The sequence below is a fragment of the Hemiscyllium ocellatum genome (assembly GCF_020745735.1).
Source record: "Hemiscyllium ocellatum isolate sHemOce1 chromosome 27 unlocalized genomic scaffold, sHemOce1.pat.X.cur. SUPER_27_unloc_6, whole genome shotgun sequence".
Classification (NCBI taxonomy): Eukaryota; Metazoa; Chordata; class Chondrichthyes; order Orectolobiformes; family Hemiscylliidae; genus Hemiscyllium; species Hemiscyllium ocellatum.
In genome coordinates, this window is record NW_026867515.1 from 428,216 (window position 1) to 444,531 (window position 16,316).

Sequence of the window (16,316 nt, forward strand, 5' to 3'; positions counted from 1 at the left end):
TCTCGGATGCTGTCTGGCCTGCTGTGCTTTTCCAGCACTACACTCTTGACACTGAGTTAGGATACCTGGTCGGCATGAACGGGTTGGACGAAAGGATCTGTTTCCGAGCTGTACAACTCTATGACTCTAAATAATAAAAAGTATACTTTGACAAATAACAAACTATATCCTGATGAAGGGCTCTGGCCTGAAACGTCGAATTTCCTGTTCCTTGGATGCTGCCTGACCTGCTGTGCTTTGACCAGCAACACATTTTCAGCTCTATCCATGTTAACAAGGCTTGGTACATCACATGCTTTATTAACCATTCTCAACAGGTTCTACCCCTTCAGTGACTGGGTAGCATATACATGCTGGTGCATAATCTCCTTCACTAGTATTTACGCCCTACCCTAAGCAATTGCACAAGTAACAGCAAAGGGTAAACAGCACAAGATCAAAAAACAGTGAGGGTAAACAGCACAAGCCCCAGTAAAAACAGATGTAAAGTCAGTGTAACATGTCACTATAATAGATTCTGGATTAGTGGTGCTGGAAGAGCACAGCAGTTCAGACAGCATCCGAGGAGCAGTAAAATCGACGTTATATGTGTGCATGTGGGTCTTTGTCTGTCTGGGTTGGGGGTTGAGTGTAAGAAAAGTGTATGTGTGTGTGTAGTGAATGCAGAGTGTCTTAAGTCTGTGAGGGGGTGAATGTAAGGGTGTGTGTGGGTGTCTTGTGTGCGTATGTGTGTATAGGAGTGCCTGTGTGTGTGTGTGTATAGTGCAATGGTGGTCACCTGTAATGTGACATGAACCCAAGGTCCCGGTTGAGGCCCTCCCTATGGGTACCGAACTTAGCTATCGGCCTCTGCTCGGCCACTTTTCTCTGCTGCCTGTCCTGAGAATGCTAACCCGCGAGAATGCAACTTTTTTAAAAAAAAGGTTTTGTGATTTACACATGAAAGAAGTGAAACTATCACTGTATTCAAACAGATAAAAGGCTTAACAGACAATCAATTTTTCAATGTATAATTTCAGTTACATCACACTGTAAATTTTTGCTATAAATTCTGTGTGCTAGGATTGAGCCCTCCACTATCACCTGATGAAGGAACGTCGCTCCGAAAACTAGTGTGCTTCCAATTAAACCTGTTGGACTATAACCTGGTGTTGTGTGATTTTTAACTTTGTACACCCGAGTCCAACACCAGCATCTCCAAATCATGACTGTTATCAAACAGGCACAGAAATATACAGCACAGAAATAGACTTTTTTTCCCTCTCATGCACATACACACTTATAAGTCCATGGGGTGAATTTGAACTTGGAGAATGATAAATGCAGACACATTCTATTTTGCTCAGAAAATGCACAATCTGCAGGCAATCAATCCATGTAATAGTTTGTAAATTCTGCTTTGGAAATAGAACCAGTCTGACCCAAGATTGGAACACAGACAGACTCTGACCTCACACCTTTAATGCATTGGCTGAGCTGAGATGTCACATTTTGCTATAAAATCTTCAGTTATCTTGAGAAAGTGACCTACAAGAATTTCTGGGATTTACATGGTAATAACTGCAACCCATTCTAAAAGATGAAAGACTTAATAATCCAGGTTTGTTCAATACATCATTTCAGTGGCAGGAAACTATAATGTTTTCCTCTAAGTTCTGTGTCTTAGATTAGATTACTTTGTGTGGAAACAGGCCCTTCAGCCCAACAAGTCCACACCGACCCTTCGAAGAGCAACCCACCCAGACCCATTCCCCTAACACTACAGGCAGTTTAGCATAGCCAATTCACCTGGTCTGCAAATCTTTGGACTGTGGGAGAAAACTGGAACACCTGGAGGGTGCCCACACAGACACGGGGAGAATTCAAACTCCACATACAGTTGCCTGAGACAGGAATTGAATCCGGGTCTCTCGAGCTGTGAGGCAGCAGTGCTAGCCACCGTGCCGCCCTTATGATCTTATTCATCCACAGTCACCTGATGAAGGATCAGCACTCTGAAAGCGAGTGCTTCCAAATAAACCTGTTGAACTATAACCCGGTGTGTGTGATTTTTAACTTTGTCCAGGTTAGAATGGATTGACTGTGCTAAATTACATAGTGCCCAGGACGTGCAGGTTAGGCACATTAATCTGGGGGTAAATGTTGAGCAATAGGAGTAAGGAATGGGTGTGGCCGGGTTACCCTTCGGAGGGAGTGTGGAATATTTGGGCCGAGTGGCCTGCTTCCAGAGAATGGATTGTCACAAACTTTTATTTATGCTTCCCAAAATCAGACCTGCTCACTCTCAGCAGTATCCCAATGTTGTGAAAGATATTAACTTTCAGGTGGAGTTATCCAAAATTCAGAGAGATGTCGGTCTTAATGTTTTTGCTTTTCTGCCCCTGTGAGATCCTGAACCTGCGACTTCGAGGAGTATTAGTTAGAGTGGAATGAGAACAGAGGGGAAGAGAGAGTGGGATGGTGCTTTCAATTTTGTGGAATTGTGAAAAGAAAAGAATGTTCCACAGAAAGCAGAATTGCTTATTCAGAATTCCCACACTGGACTGACAGTGATGACTTTTGTAATCTCTTTTTACAGAGTATTTGAACATCTGAAGACAGAAGTTTCAAAATCAACACATGAAGGCCTTCTACCTGAAACGTCGACTCTCCTACTCCTACTCGGATGCTGCCTGATCTGCTGTGCTTTACCAGCGCTGCACTTTTTGACTCTGACTCTCCAGCGTCTGCAGTCTTCACTTTGACGTCAATGTCTGACAGTCACTCAATCCATCGGGATCGCAACTGTTTTCAACTATGATTCTGTGAGAAGGAGCAAAGCTTTGTGGTTCCTGTTTGAGTACGTTTTCAGCATCAGTGGGACTGGCTGACAGACCCTACTATTGCAGGACACGGAGAGTGGAGCCTGAAACAGTTATCCAGCCCGGAAAGAGGAATTCACGCCCAGGAGGGGCTGTACACATGTTTGTATGCGGCTGAAGGTTCGGCCATGGAGAAACCTGAGGAATCCCATCCCGTGGAGAAACGGTGGAAGTGTGATGACTGTGGGAAAGGCTTCTGTGTCCCGTCTGCCCTGGAGATTCATTGGCGCAGTCACACCGGGGAGAGGCCATTCTCCTGCCCCCGAGTGTCGGAAGGCCTTTGTCAGTTCCTCCGACCTGCTGACCCACCAGCGGATCCACACGGGGGAGAGGCCGTTCTCCTGTCCCGAGTGTGGGAAGGCCTTCATCAATTCCTCCAACCTGCTAACCCACCAGCGGGTCCACACAGGGGAGAGGCCCTTCAGCTGCCCTGAATGTGGGAAGGCCTTTACCAAGACCTCCAACCTGCTGACCCATCGGCGGATCCACACAGGGGTGACGCTCTTCAGCTGCCCAGAGTGTGGAAAGGCCTTTACCCAGGCCTCCACCCTGCAGACCCACCGGCGGGTCCACACAGGGGAGAGGCCCTTCAGCTGCTCTGAATGCGGGAAGGCCTTCACCCAGGCCTCCAACCTACTGACCCACCGGCGGATCCACACAAGGGAGAGGCCCTTCAGCTGCCCAAAGTGCGAGAAGGCCTTCAGCCATTCCTCTGCTCTGCAGACCCACCAGCGGGTCCACACAGGGGAGAGGCCCTTCAGCTGCCCTCAGTGCGGGAAGGCCTTCACCCAGGCCTCCAACTTGCTAACCCACCAGAGGATCCACACGGGAGAGAGGCCGTTCGTATGTCCCGAGTGTGGGAAGGCCTTCATCAATTCCTCCAACCTGCTGACCCACCAGCGGGTCCACACAGGGGAGAGGCCCTTCAGCTGCCCTGAGTGCGGGAAAGCCTTTACCAAGGCCTCCACCCTGCTGACCCACCAGCAGGTCCATACGGGGGAGAAGCCCTACAGCTGCCCTGAGTGCGAGAAGGCCTTTACCAAGGCTTCCAACCTGCTGACCCATCGGCGAGTCCACACGGGGAAGAGGCCGTTCAGCTGCCCTGAGTGCGAGAAGGCCTTCAGCCATTCCTCTGCTCTGCTGACCCACCAGCGGGCCCACACGGGGGACAGGCCCTTCAGCTGCTCCCAGTGCGGCAAGGCCTTTACCCAAGCCTCCAACTTGCTAACCCACCGGCAGATCCACACAGGAGAGAAGCCCTTCAGCTGCTCCAAGTGCAGGAAGGCCTTCAGTGATTCCTCTGCCTTGCTGAGGCACCAGCGGGTCCACACGGAGGAGAAGCCCTTCAGCTGCCCTGAATGCGGGAAGGCCTTCAGCAATTCCTCCGACCTGCTGACCCACCAGCGGGTCCACATGGGGGAAGAGGCCCTTCAGCTGTCCAGAGTGTGGGAAGGCCTTCACTTGCTCCTCCCACCTGCGAGTTCATGGGCCATTGCAGGGGGATTGAAGGACTAACGGTCGTCATTACCGATTGAACTATCAACCCAATGCCAGGGCTCCCGGGTTCGATTCCCACCGCGACAGATGGTGGAATTGGAATTTGGTCCGAAATCTGGAGGTTAGAATCTAACGATTAAACCATTGACGGTGGGCTGGGGGTGGAAGAAACCCCCCATCTGATTCACTCAGTCCCTTTTTAGGGAAGGAAACTGTCATTGTGGGAGAGGATTCACTCAGTAGTCCCAGCTGCATCCTTTACCCAGTCTGGCCTACACGTAACTCCAGACCCACAGCAGTGTGGATGACTCTACACTGCCCGTCCAACTTACTTGGAGACAGGGTATGAGTTGAAATTGCTGAGTGAGGCAATACTTCCTCCGGGTTAAGGCTGTACCAAGGATCCAATTACAAAGGGACAACTTGGTGGTGAGCAATAATGAAGAAAGTGAGGGGTTGGAGAGGGTGTGTGCACTTTGACCTTGAGCTGATTTTTTTTAAAAATGCTACTTTTGCTACGCCTTTCTGCTGGGAGCTTCTGAAGCTGTAACAAAGTTGGGTCACAATAAAGATTACCTGAACTTCCCACCGAGCTCAGACTCTCATTGAGAGCTTTGAACTGCAATAGGTTTTGGTTTTAAAACTGCTCATTTCTTACAAGTGGAAGTGAGAACTGCAGATGCTGGAGATTAGAGTGGTGCTGGCAAAGCACAGCAGGTCAGGCAGCATCCGAGGAACAGGAAAAATTGACATTTCGGGCAACGTTGATGTTCCTGCTCCTCAGCCTGACCCGCTGTGCTCATTTCTTATAACCTCCTGTACTATGTTTCCAATGTTGTGTATCGGTTGCAGCAGTGAATGAGTAGCCAGTATTGTTGGAAATTGTAAATTTTTCAGGAGTGCAGGTACGACATCATGTCATCGGCATTGTACAGTTTCCTGGCAGCGCTAGGAGGTTTGGGCTGTGTCCATGAGGGTGGATAAAGTTAAAAATCTCACAACACCAGGTTAAAGTCCAACAGGTTTATTTGGAAGCACTAAGTTTCAGAATGTTGCTCCTTCCACAGGTAGCTGTGAAGCAGGATCATAAGGCACAGAATTTAGAGCAAAAGCTCAGTGTCATACAACTGATAGGATACATTGTACAAATCTAGATTGTGGATTAGTCTTTCATCTTTTACCATGGGTTGCAGGTTTCAGTTCGTTAATATGTATACCCCTGAACTATTTTTAATTCACCTTCGAGATGGTTTAAGGTTTTATGAAAATAGGTAACATCTCAGCTCATATACTGCAAAAAAGGTGTGAGATTCGAGTCTATATCCCAATCTTGAATCAGACTGGTTCTATTAACCAAAGTAAGAATTCATAAAATATTGCAGTTTGTGTGCTTTTTGAGCAAAATTGAATATATCTGCAAATATAATTCTGCAAATGCAAATTCACTCCATAGACTTGAGTGCATGCAAGTTTATGCATGCATGTTAATGAAGTGTGTGTTTGATGGAGTATAAGCCTGTGAGACGGTGTGAGTATTAGATGTGTCTGTGTGTGTCTGAGAGAGTAACAGATGAAGGCAAGGAGTTGCATTTTACTAAAACAAGGACGGACAGGACTTGTACAGTTAATGGTAGCGCCCTGCGTCGTCTTGTAGAACAGAGAGACATGGGGTGGGGTGGAAGAGTTCAGGTACATAAAGTTAAAATTCACACATCATCAGATTGGAAGCACGACCTTCTTCATTGGGTGTTTGTGGAGCAGGATCATAAGACACAACCAGCTGATGAAGGTGCAGCGCTCGCAAATGAGCCTGTTGGGAGTATCACCTGGTGTTGCGTGAATTTTAACTTTGTACACCTCAGTCCAACACCAGCATCTCCAAATCAGGTACATAATTCTTTGAAAATTGCGGCATTGGTAGACAGGGTGGAGAACGAGGCACTTAGCACACTTGCTTTCATTGTTAAAGCCGTTCAGTGTAAGAATTGGGACATCATGTTGAAGCTGTCCAGGATTTTTGCGAGGTTTGCAATATTGGTGAAGCCACGGTTAGAGCACGGAGTACAGTTCTGGTCGCCTAATTGACGACCATAGGTTGACAGGTGACCTTATTTCGAATTATAAAACCATGAGGCGTGTTGGAAAGATAAATATCACCGGGGGAAAAAAAATTGTGAATCTCTTCTATTTTTACTTCACTTGGCATTTGGACACTTAAATTCTGTCAGCGTCGCCAGAGCGCATACTGCCGGTGTCAGGAAGAAAATGCGCATGCTCCTGGCTGTAAGGAAGGCACGCATCAGGACTTTCTTTTGGTGGGCCAGTCAGGAGCCTTGGAGGACCGGAAAGTGACTGGTCCTCCACCAACAGAGCCTTCCTATTGTCTGAATGCAGAAGTTGGAATACAAGCTTCGGAACCTGCTGTTGCTGCTCCTCTCTCTCAATGAAGACTGAGTTTGCTGCAGACTACAACCATCTGTGAGTACAGCACTCTCCTCTCAACTCCTTTTTTCGTTCTGGGCTTCAATTTTTGACTTGCAACAACCGACAGGAAAGGGAAATGCATCCACGGAGTGGGCAGAATCGGGAAAAGGTTTCCATATCCAGACAGTGGTTCCTGTATCGAATGAATGTCCAGAGGAAGTGGTGGATGCATGTACAGATGCAACGTTTAAAAGACATTTGGACAAGTACATGAATAGGGAAGGTGCGGAGGGATAAGAGCCAAGCACTGGCAAGTGGCACTAGTTTAGTTTGAGAACATAGTCAGCATGGAATAGTTGGACTGAAGGGTCTGTTTCTGTGCTGTCTGACTGTAACTGTTCTGTCATGGTCTTAAAACCATTTTCTTGCCTTCCACTTTAAACATGTCTACTGTACCTGTATCCAAAACAAACTACAAAAAAACACACCTCATCCACACAACATAAAAATCCACATTTTGTTGTTCAAAAATCAGATGAACTCAGCCTTGAATATATTTAATGACCCCCTAAATGCATAAAGACATCCTCACTTCTAATCCCAGTTCATCTTGATAATATACCACTTGCCTTGCTGATTGCTTGCTGCACCTGTCTGACAACTGGCAGTAACTGGTGTAGAAGGATGCTGAGGGCTAACCTTATAAGAGGTTTGTAAGGGGCGTGAGGTAGGAGAGTCCAGAACTAAAGTGGCATAGCTTTTAGGTGAGTGGGGAAAGGGACATGAGGGGAAACCTTTTCACACAGAGTGTGGTGCATGTATGGAACTGCCAGAGGAAGTGGTGGAGGTTGGAACAAGTACAACATTTAAAAGGCATCTGGATGGGTACACTAACAGGAAGGGTTTAGAGGGATGTGGGCCACATGTCGGCAAGTGAGACAAGATTAATTTAGGATATCTGGTCAGCACTGATGAGTTGGGTCAAAGGGTCCGTTTCTGTGCTGTAATGTTGGAATTGTCTTCGGTGGATGCAGAAGTGTGGTTGTGAAGACTGGACTTTCAGAGCAGCTTTCCAAGATGTTTTGCCCTGACTGGGAGCAAAAGAATTACAATGAAATTTTTCATTTGTGAGACAGCAACTGAGTGAGGGAGTACATCTGGGAGTTTGGTGGAAAGTGGGAATTCATTACACTGTGGGGATGAAGCCCTAGCCTATCCAGTCATTTCTGCTGGTGGATGAGACCAGGCCTCAAGTTGAGGGGGAGTAGATTTAGGATAGAGATGAGGAGGAACTGCTTTTCCCGGAGAGTAGTCAATCTATGGAATTCTCTGCCCAAGAAAGAGAGGCAGCTTCATTAAGCATATTCACGACACAGGTGGATGGGCTTTTTTTGGTCAGGGAATTAAGGGTAGTTGCGACAATGTAGTGAGGAGCAGCCAAACCGATGGATATATCAGCCATCATCTTAATGAATGGTGGAGCAGGCCAACTCCTGCTTCTTTTACTATGAAACTATAATCCTGCATTTCCCATGGCTAACCCACCTAACCTGGACATTATGGGCAATTCAGCTGACAATCTCCATCCCACATACTCTCCCTCCATTCTCACTGTTAATGTCCTGGACACAGTGAGAATTGAGAGCAGGAGGAGGTCATTTTGTCTTTCGAGCCTGGACCAGCATTGAACAGGTCATAACTGGATATGAATCTACCTTGATTGAGGTGGATAAGCTGGAAGAAAGTGAGGGCTGCAGATCAGAGTCGAGAGTGTGGTACTGGAAAAGCACAGCGGGTCAGGCAGCATCTGAGGAGCAGAGGAGAGAACTGGGGGGGGGGGGTACAGTGAGAGAGGAGGAGAACTACTTCTAAGGTAGGTATCCTTGGAAGAGACTTCATAGTGAAGTTGAAATCAACTCAGAGAAAGTGAGGACTGCAAATGCTGGAGATAAGGGTCGAGAACATTGTGCTGGAAAAGCACAACAGGTCATGCAGCATCTGAGGAGTAGGAGAATCTTTTGATTCTTGATGAAGGGCTTATGCCCGAAACACCAATTCTGCTGCTCCTGGGATGCTGCCTGACCTGCTGTACTTTTCCAGCACTACACTCTTCACACTAATTTAGGATATCTAGTCGGCATGGACAGGTTGGACCAAAGGATCTGTTTCCTAGCTGTACAACTCTATGACTCTAAATAATAAAAAGTATACTTTGACAAATAACAAACTATGTTAACAAGGCTTAGTACACCACATGGTTTACTAACCATTCTCAGTAAGTCCCGCCCCTTCAATGACTGAGGAACATATACATGCTGGTGATAATCTCCTTCACAAGTATTTACACATTCGCCCTCAGCAATTGCACAAGTAACAGTGAGGGGTAAACAGCACAAGCGCCAGTAAAAGCAGATGGAAAGTGAGTGTAAAATGTGACTATGACAGGACAGGCCCCACATTCCTTCCCCTCCGTCCCCCCCACAACCTGCCTCACCTTTCACCTCCCGGGCCCAGTACCTTCCAGGTGGCCCCATAGTTGACACAGGGGCCGCCCCACGACCAGTAGAACTCCACCACCCAGGCGGCCGACCAGTTCCCAAACAGGCCCTTAACCCCATCCGCCTCCAGAATGGTCACCGGCTCCTGCCTGCTGTACAGCCGGCCGGTGTGGCCGTGACACAGCAGCTGCACCAGGAAGGCGGCGGTGACCAGTGACGGGGGTCTGCCCCGGGCCGCACGGCGCCATTTTCCTAACGGCCGCCGCTTCCCCGCTCGAGCGACTTCTCCTCCCAACCGCCTTCGCCCCCGCGTGACGTCTGCACGGGGGGATGGGCGGGGCCGGGGGAGCCTCACCGTCACCAAGCAACAGCCACCTCGCGCTACAACTGCTCATTCACAAAAACAAACTCTCCTGTCTCGCTCTGCAGCTGCAAGGGGGACACTGCCACGTTTCGAGGAGCCCTGTTTATAAGTAGAGACAATAGGTGTGAATTCTGTCTGTGCCCCAGTTTGAGTAAAACTGACAATTTTCTTACAAAAGCTCTGCATTTAAATTACATTCTTGAGAAGGTAATTTATAGATTAGAGTGTAGGTTAGGGAGAAGTGGCCGTGCTAAGTTACCCATAGTGACCAGGGATGTACAGGTTAGGGTGGATTGGCCATGGGAATAAAGGAGTAAGGGGTTGGGTATGGGTGGGATACTGTTCAGAGGGCCAGAGTGAAATAGATGGGCTGAATGGCCTGCTTCCACGTTGTCGGAATTCGAGACCCTCCCCACAAAGGGGCATTTTATCTGCATCTATCCTGTCAAGCCCCTTTCAGAATTTGACTGGTTTCAATAGAGGTATACAGCACAGAAACAGACACTTCGGTCCAATTCGTTCATGCCGACCAGGATTCCAAACTGAACCAGTCCCACTTGCCTGCATTTGGCCCATTTCCCTCTAAACCCATCCAAATGCTGTTTTAATGTTGTAACTGTACCTGCATCTACCACAATGTTGTAACTGTACCTGCATCTACCACATCCTCAGTAAGTTCATTCCACATGCAAATCACCTTTTTTCAAAATGTTGCCCCTCCAGTTCCTTTTAAATCTCTCTCCTCAAATTAAAAAAAAAATGCCCCCCGAATTTTGAGCTTCCCGCCGTGAAGCAAGAGCCATTTGCTATTCACCTTACCTCATTCATGATTTTATCAATCTCAATGAGGTCACCCCACCAACCTCCTGTGCTCCAGTGAATAAAGTCCCAGCCTCTCCTTATAACTCAAACCCTCCAGTCCTGACAACATCCTGGTAAATCTTTATTAAACACTCACTAATAGTATTCTTCCTATTACAGGGCCACCAGAACTGTACTCAGTACTCTGAAAGTGGCCTCACCAACATCCTGTACAACCTCAACATGATGTCCCAACACCTATATTCAGTGGTGTGAACAATGAAGGCAATGTTGCGAGATGCCGTCTGAAAACCATTCTGTCGAGCAGTGATGCAACTTCCAAAGAACTAGGTACCTGAACCACCACCCCCCCCCCCCACACATGTCTGTCTGTTCTACAACACGACTCATGGCCCAACCATTATCTGTACAACCCTTTGCCTTTATTAAGCGTCTCTCTCACACACATACTCTATCTCGGACAAACAGACACACACCCCTCAACACTCTCTCACACTCGCAGCCTCATACTCCATCACACTCTCACTTTCCCAAGCATGCACACACAAGCTTCTGTGCACTCACACACACAAACTCACATGCACACACACTCACTTTCTCATGCACACACTACTCTTTGGGGTGAAATTGTATTGGCAGAATTATATTTGCAGATACATTCAATTTTGTTCAAAAAGCACACAATCTGCAGGCAGTCAATGCATGTAATATTCTGCAAATTCCGACTTTGGAAACAGAACCGGTCTGATTCAAGATTGTAATACTGACAGACTCAAATCTCACACCTTTAATGCATTGTCTGAGCGGAGATATCTTTTTTTTATAAAACCTTAAGTCATCTCAAGAACATTGTTACATATTAATGAACCAAAACCCGCACCCATTCTAAGAGATGAAGACTATCTGAGTTTGTTCGATTTATTCTATCAGTTGCATGACACTTGATCTTTTGATATAAGTTCTGTGTCCTATGATGTTGTTCCATGAGGCTTATGTGTTGACGAGGCAAGATGGTACAGATGAGGCGATGGAGAATTACAGATCACTGAGGAAGGATTTAAAGAGAGTGTGGACTCGTTGGGCCGAGTGGCCTACTCCCACTCTGTGGGGATTCTCTGAAGCGAATGGATAAGAGCAAACGATGCAGGACAACGCAGGCGCAGTGCGTGCGCCCGGCGTGGCCACGCCCACTCGCTCATTCACTGGCGTCATAACGCGGAAGTGACAATGAATGAAAATCCTGGGGCGGGAAAATCTGTTCACTTGTAGCAACGGGAGTGAATCCAGGGAGGGAGCAGACTCTGTCAACTCAGGTATAGGACTTAATTACCAGGTGAGGAGGACAGATTAGATATCTTTTCTGTTTTCCTTTTCAAAATGCACCCGATTTCCACAAGTAAATGCAACAGCACATGCAGCTTCAAGTCGGCTGTGCATCCTGTGTTCTTCCTCTGCCTTGGCTCCAGCACTTTTGGCTTCCTTTCCCTTCTTCACTACCCCCACCCCAGTGTTGATACCTCAATGTTTTCCCGGTTGTCGTTTGTGGGTTTTGAAAACTTTCCCAATCGTCTGAGTACAGGATTTGGGAGATTACGTTGTAGCTGTCCAGGACATTGATTAGGCCATATTTGGAATATTGTGTGCAGTACTGGTCTCTCTGCTGTAGGAAGGATGTCATGGATGTTGTGAAACTTGAAAGGGTTCAGAAAAAATTGGCAAGAATGTTGTCAGGGTTTGAGCTGAACAGGATGGGGCTGTTTTCCCTTGAGTACCAGAGGCTGAGGGGTGACCCTACAGATTACTATAAAATCATGAGTGGCATGGATAGGATAAATAGACAAGGCATTTCCCTAGAATGGGGGAGTCCAGAACTAGAGGGTAATAGGTTTAGGCTTGGGGGAGATTTAAAAGGGTCCTAAGGGGCTACTCTTATATTCAGAGGGTGGTGTATGTAAGGAATGAGCTGCCAGAGGAAGTGGTGGAGGCTGGTACAATTACAGCATTTAATAGGCATCTCGCTGGGTATATGAATAGAAAGGGTTGAGAGAGATGTGGGCCATGTGCTGTCAAATGGGACTAGATTGATTTAGGATATCTGATCGGCACGGATGAGTTGGACCGAAGGGATGATTTCTGTGCTGTACATCTGGTAGACAATGGTCCTCAAAATTCTGTTCCCATTAGGCTCTCCCTTAGCTCTATTGCACATGATAGCCAACCCAATTTAGTCCCAGCTGCCAGCACCCGGCCCATATAGGGGCCAAGTGATGGCAAACGTGACTAGATTAATTTAGGATATCTGGTCAACTCGGACAGACTGAGCTAAAGGGTTTGATTCTGTGCTGTGTGACTCTAATTGTCTTCAGTGAAAGCAGAAGTGTGGTTGTGAAGGCTGGACTTTCGGAGCATGTTTTGCCCTGACTGGAAGCAGCTGAAAATGTGTTGCTGGAAAAGTGCAGGAGGTCAGGCAGCATCCAAGGAGCAGGAGAATCGACGTTTCAGGCGTGAGCCCTGAAGTCCTCCTTTTCTCCTGACTGGGAGCAGAAGAGTTTGACTGAAGTGTGTTGGTGTTAATGCCTTGATGTCTCATTTTGTTCCCACCTTCCCGGGGTCGTTAACCATTTTGTGTCTGGTCCTTCCTCAAGAAGCTGCATTGCAGGTTCACCCTGAATTGACTTTTTTTTTGCTTCCCAGAATCAGACCTGCTCACTCTCAGCAGGATCCCAGTGTTGTGAAAGATATTAACTTTCAGGTGGAGGCATCCAAAATTCAGAGAGATGTCAGTCTTGATGTTTTTGCTTTTGCTGTCCCTGTAAGATCCTGAAACAGCACCTTCAGGGGAATTAGTTAGAGCGGAGTGAGAACAGAGGGGAAGGGAGAGTGGGATGGTGCTTTCAATTTTGTGGAACAGCAAAAGAATATTCCAGAGAAAGTAGAATTGCTTGTTCTGAATTTCTACCCAGCACTGATAGTGATGACTTTTGTAATCTCTTTTTGCAGAGTATTTGAAAATCTGAAAACCTGAAGTTTCAATATCAGCAGATGAAGGGCTTATGCCCAAAACATTGACTCTCCTGCTCCTTGGCAGCTGCCTGACCTGCTGTGTTTTTCCAGCGCCACATTTTTTGACTGACTCTCCAGCGTCTGCAGTCCTCACTTTGATGTCAATGTCTGACAGTCGCTCAATCCATCGGGACCACAATAATTTTTGACTGTGTGATTTCTGTAAGAGGGATCAACGCTTTTTGGTTCCTGTTTGAGGACGTTTTCAGCATCAGTGGGACTGGACGAGAGACCCCACTGTTGAAGCGCACTGTGCGTGGAGCCTGAAACAGTTATAAGGCCTGGGAAGGGGATTTCACGGCAGGAAGGGGCTCTACACGTGTTTGTGTGCAGCTGAAGCTGTGGCCATGGAGAAACCTGAGGAATCCCGCCCTGTGAAGAAATCGTGGAAGCGTGGTGACTGTGGGAAAGGCTTCCGTGTCCCCTCTGCCCCGGAGACTCATCGGCGCAGTCACACCGGGGAGAGGCCATTCCCCTGCACCGAGTGCGGGAAGGCCTTCAGACATTCCTCCCACCTGCTGGCCCACCAGCAGGACCACACGGGGGAAAGGCCCTTCAGCTGCCCCGAGTGCGGGAAGGCCTTTACCAACGCCTTCTCCCTGATGAGGCACCAGCGGATCCACACCGGGGAGAGGCCCTTCAGCTGCCCCGAGTGCGGGAAGGCCTTCAGGTATTCCTCCAACCTGTGGAGCCACCGGCGCGTCCACACAGGGGAGAGTCCCTTCAGCTGCCCAGAGTGCGGGATGGCGTTTACCCACGTCTCTGCCCTGCGGAGCCACCAGCGGATCCATACAGGGAAGAGGCCCTTCAGCTGCCCCGAGTGTGGGAAGGCCTTTACCGACGTGTCCTCCCTGATGAGGCACCACCAGATCCACACAGGGGAGAGGCCCTTTACTTGCTCTCAGTGCGGGAAGGCCTTCAGCAGTTCCTCCACGCTGCTGATCCACCAGCGTGTCCACACGGGGGAGAGACCGTTCACCTGCTCTCAGTGCGGGAAGGGCTTCACCTGCTCCTCCAACCTGCAGAGCCACCAGCGGATCCACATGGGGGAGAGGCCCTTCAGCTGCCCCGAGTGTGGGAAGGCCTTTCGCAATTCCTCCATCCTGCTGAGGCACCAGCAGATCCACACTGGAGAGAGGCCGTTCGTCTGCTGTCAGTGCGGGAAGGGCTTCACCTACTCCTCCCAACTGTGGAGGCACCAGCGAGTTCACGTGCCATCGCAGGGGGATTGAAGGAGTGACGGCCGAGTACCATTATCGATTGGACTATCAACCCGGTTCCGGGGACTCCCGGGTTTGAATCCCGCCACGACAGATGGCAGAATTGGTATTCGGTCAGAAATGTGGAGTTCGGAATCTAATGATGAGACCGTTTCAGGGAGAGGGTGGTGCAGGGGAGAAAGCCCCCATCTGAGTCCCTCTCTCACTTGTTGGGGAAGGGAACCGCCATTGTGGGAGAGGTTTCACTCAGTCGTTCCAGTTGCATCCTTTACCCGGTCTGGCCTACACGTGACTCCAGACCCACAGTAGTCTGGTTGACTCTACACTGCCCTCCCCACACTGGCAAAGGAGCGGGGAGAAACTTACTTGGAGACAGTGTATGGATTGAAATTGCTGAGTGAGGCAATACTTCCTCCAGGTTATGGCTGTACCGAGGATCCAATTACATAGGGACAACTTGGTGCTGACCAATAGTAAAGACAGTGAGGGGGGGCACTGGGGAGGTGTGGTGTGTGCACTTTCACCTTGAGCTGTTCAAAAAGCAACTACTTTTTCTCTGCCTTTTTGCTGGGGGGATCTGAAGCTGTAACAAAGTTGGATCACAATAAAGGTTACTGAACTTACAGCCGGGCTCTGACTCTCATTGAAAGCTTTGTTTTTTGTTTTAAAGCTGCTCATTTCTTTCAGCCTCCAGCACTAAGCTTCCAATGTCGCGTATCAGATGGAGTGATGAATGAGCAGCTAATATCGTGAGAAATTGTCAACTTTTCAGAAGTGCAGAGTGTGTCATTTCATCGGCCTTGTAAAGTTTCCTGGCCGCATCAGGAGGTGTGGACAGTGTTCGCGAAATATTGTGTGGAGGAGCCAATATTGGACTGGGCTGGATAAAGTTAAAAATCGCACAACACCAGGTTATAGTCCAACAGGTTTATTTGGAAGCACTAGCTTTCGGAGCACTGCTCCTTCATCAGGAGCTGTGGAGCAGGATCATAAGACACAGATTTTATAGCAAAAGATCACAGTGTCATGCAACTGATAGGATATGTTGAACAAACCGGCTGAGGATCCTGGGATTGTATTCATTGGAGTTTAGAAGATTTAGGGGAGATTTAATAGAAACTTACAAGGTAATACATGGCTTGGAAAGGGTGGACGCAAGGAAATTGTTTCCGTTAGGCGAGGAGACTAGGACCCGTGGACGCAGCCTTAGAATTAAAGGGGGTCAATTCAGAACAGAAATGTGGAGACATTTCTTCAGCCAGAGAGTGGTGGGCCTGTGGAATTCATTGCCGCAGAGTGCAGTGGAGGCCGGGATGCTAAATGTCTTCAAGGCAGAGATTGATAAATTCTTGATGTCACAAGGAATTAAGGGCTACGGGGAGAATGCTGGTGAGTGGAGTTGAAATGCCCATCAGCCATGATTGAATGGCTGAGTGGACTCGATGGGCCGAATGGCCTTACTTCTACTCCTATGTCTTATGGTCTAAACCAAATTGCTGTTAAGTCTTTCACCTTTTAGAATGAGTTGCAGATTTCAGTTCATTAATCTGTAAATCCCAGAACTACT

General features: G+C 48.1%; 1 protein-coding gene and 2 pseudogenes across 1 annotated transcript in view; 2 read left to right on the plus strand and 1 right to left on the minus strand.

Annotated features, from left to right (window-relative positions):
• Positions 1-16,316, plus strand: part of LOC132808471 (zinc finger protein 239-like) — a 290,995-nt gene that overhangs the window by 198,198 nt on the left and 76,481 nt on the right. The gene's annotated exons all lie outside the window — the stretch shown is intronic.
• LOC132808491 (zinc finger protein 208-like) overlaps positions 1-16,316 on the minus strand; it is a 163,923-nt pseudogene that overhangs the window by 118,823 nt on the left and 28,784 nt on the right.
• LOC132808490 (zinc finger protein 850-like) lies at positions 1,582-15,327 on the plus strand (annotated as a pseudogene).